Source organism: Vigna umbellata, chromosome 9 (genome assembly GCF_029865625.1).
Source record: "Vigna umbellata cultivar VRB3 chromosome 9, Vumbellata_1.0, whole genome shotgun sequence".
NCBI classification, from domain to species: Eukaryota; Viridiplantae; Streptophyta; class Magnoliopsida; order Fabales; family Fabaceae; genus Vigna; species Vigna umbellata.
Window position 1 is genome coordinate 33,985,262 of NC_142173.1, and position 3,426 is coordinate 33,988,687.

At 39.1% G+C, this 3,426-nt stretch overlaps 1 pseudogene; it reads right to left on the minus strand.

Annotated features, from left to right (window-relative positions):
- Positions 1–424: 424 nt before the first annotated feature.
- Positions 425–3,187, minus strand: LOC148193329 (pentatricopeptide repeat-containing protein At4g38010 pseudogene; annotated as a pseudogene).
- Between the last annotated feature and the right edge of the window lie 239 nt (positions 3,188–3,426).

The following is a 3,426-nucleotide window of genomic DNA, read 5'->3' on the forward strand; positions in this document are numbered from 1 at the left end:
TCTTCGATAGTTTCCTCCTCCATCCATTAAATTTTTCCTTACACGACATTATTCTGGAATGTTTTGAAGAGTGTAAAAAGAAAATTGACAGGGTACAGAAAGAAACATCCTCTTTTCACGAACTTTACTGGGCCTGGTCTTTTCTTTCTATACCTTTTGGGCTCCCCTTTTGCAGACACCTTTGCTGAAATTAATCCATGATTCGATAAAAGTACAGAAGCATGAACCATTTAATCTCTAAATTTATAATGATGAATTAAATTTGTTTTTTACACTGATAGACAAGAAAAATTATTTCCAAAATGTTAATTAATATTAATGTGGTCTCTCTGAAATTAATTTAATCATTTCTTATTAACTAGTGTAACACCTGTAACATCCCAAAAGTACAGTAAAATCATATAATAGAATTAATTACACTAAATGATAAACCAATTCAGTTTTATATTAAACAAGCGAACGCTCTTGACCGAACGGCCTTACATAGAGTTGCCAAAAGTGAACTGTACAAGATTCAAGGGAGAGGAGGCTGCTAGTTCTTGTTTCATTTCAGCAATAGTCATAAAAAATAAACTCAAAACATACGTGTACTTTTCGATGAAAACGACGCATTCCGGAATAGACAATTTCTAAAACCACCACTTAACTAACTATGCAAGTACTTGGTCAAACAACTGCTTTAATTTACACAAGTCGTGTAAATTATGTTTATTTTCAAGAATTTATCTTCTATAAAATTGGAATCTCATTTGGAAGAAAATAAAAAAATCAGCATGCTCATGCTTCAGGAAAACTACTACCAGTAATGGTAGAGTTCTTCTATTATTATGACCACGTGCCATTGAATGAGTTGACGCATTCCGTATCTATCTGAACTTACCCAAGTGGCTTCTATTTCTATTATGTTTGTCTCATGTCAGAGCTTGTGGCATAGTAACTACTGTCGTCAAAGTTCAGGTGACCATTGACCGATCGCTCACAATCATAAACATTAAACGTTGTCACTGTCACGGGCAAGACAAAATTTCCCTTTGGCCCCTAAAAGAGGGTACCTATGAAACCATCTTGCTCCTGAGCTGCTTCTCAATGCATAAGCTTAAGCTTAATTTGGCAAGGAGTGACCCCGTATCTTTTCCATAAATGCAGTGCTCTCGCGTTGTAACTGTTATGAACTTCCATATCAAGTCCCAATCTGGCCTGGTTTGAGCATAATAAATAAGACAAGTCTAAAATGATTTAGAGACACTTTATAGAATGCACCATTAGAAGTTGTTCAAGTCCATAGACAAAATACGTGAGCTCAGGGTCAAGTGTGCTTGTCTGATTAGCAGAGGGTATTAATATGCCCCTCAGTATATTTGATTGGCAAGGATGTCCAATAGTACGTAAATATCCTCACTTTGAGGATGATTACTGTCTCCAACTAAAAATTCATGACTCTTACCATCCACCCTTATAATGCTAGACCCAGGAGCCTTGCTTATTCCTTTATGCTTCATCAGTCTCCTAACATTTCTCACGTCAGCCCATTTCTTGTTAGAGGCATACAGATTAGAAAGAAGCACGTATATGCCACTATCTTGAAATTCAAAATTCTGCAGTGATTTCAAGATTTCTTGGGTGAATCCAACATTCCCATATGTATTACAGGCACTCAAAAGCGCTCCTATGATCTGCACATCAAGGGACATGGGCATTGTCTTTATCAACTCCACAGCTTCCTCCACCAGTCCAGCTCTGCAGAGTAAATCAACCATGCAGCCGTAGTGTTCTAACCAGGAAGAAAGGTTGTAGAGGGGACTTGACATCTCATTGAAATACTTTCGGCCTTCGCTGACCAAAGCCAGAATGGCAGCAAGCTGTTAAAACAGCAAGAAATGTCACTTCATTAGGCTTTGCACCTGACACTATCAAATCTTTAAATAGCTTCAATGCTTCCCTCCCAAGTCCATTTATTGCTAGGCCACCTATATAGGCATTCCAAGTACGGATATTCCTAGAAGGCATTCCACCTATATAGGCATTCCAACACAGCATTGCATACCACCAACTCCTTCCCGAACAGACATTTGAGACCCAACCCATGAATTCCTTTCCCCAAATTTAAACAACCCAATTTCCCAAGCCCCAAGTATGCTGACAAAGGTTGCCACATTAGGTTCCACATCCATTCTCAAAAAAATGCGATGGCCTCATTAAACAACCTAGCCTTGACATACCCAGATATCAAGCCAGTCCAAGAGACCACGTCTCTCACAAGCATGTCATCAAACACCTTGCCAGCACCAACAGTGTCCCCAGAAATGCAATACACATGGACAAGAGTGTTTTGCACATAAATGTCGCACCACAAGGCAGTCTTCAAAGCTACGGAATGAAACTGTTTAATCTCTACAATCCCATAAAACTTAGCACAAGATTTCAAAACTGCTGGGATAGTGTACACATCAGGCACAAAACCATTCCTAACAGTCCATCTATAAATCAGGATTGCAAGCCAGGGTAAGTGGCCAGAGGCATAGCCAGAAATCAGCAAATTGCAAGGGAAAGAGCTCAAGTTCCAATCAAATTGCTTCAGGAAATTGCAAGGGTAATGAACATCTGTAACATGTTTTCCCAAAAAAATTGCAGCCTTGGAAATAACCAAGTCATTGGCAACAAGGGCAGAAGTCAATAGATGCGCATGAATTTGCTTGAAGGATCTCAAGCCATTGCTCTTGTGAATCAAATCCAAGAGAACCGATTTCAGAGATTGCCCAGCCTTGCTCATGGTAGTGATCAGTGCTCAAACAATCCATCCAAAATCTTTCACTGTTTATGAGTGGACATAGCCACGCTTAGTTATTGGCACACAAGGTTATCAAAATCACAAGGAGTTTACGTTCCCACACCCTCTAACCTTGGTGTATTAGTAATTTTGAGCGTTCGGTCTTAAATTGGATTCTTAGGTTTGAATCGAGAGCGTTCGGTTTTGGTGCAATAGTGATTATAAGCGTTCGTCCTAAATTGGTATTCTCAGGAAGTGATCTTGAGCGTTCGTTTTGGTGAATTAGTGATTGTAGTCGTTCGTCCTTAATTTGGATTATTAGGTTTGGATCATAAGCGTTCGGTCTTGGGTATTAGTGATTGATAGCGTTCGACCTGGATCAGGTATTTTGAGGTTTAGATTGTAAGCGTTCGGTCTTGATGTATGAATTATGATTAGCGTTTGATCTTGATCTGATAGTGAACGTTCGATCCTGATGGTGATTATTCTAAGTTAGTGATCGTTCATAGAGAACGTTCGGTCTCGATGATGTTTATCCTCAGGTAATGCTCGTAAAAACTTAGCGTTCGATCTAGATGAGGTTTGATGTTTGACCGATCGTCCAAACAGTGTTCGAATAATAGTATTCAGTCTAATAGATGTTCGCTGTTTTAGCGTTA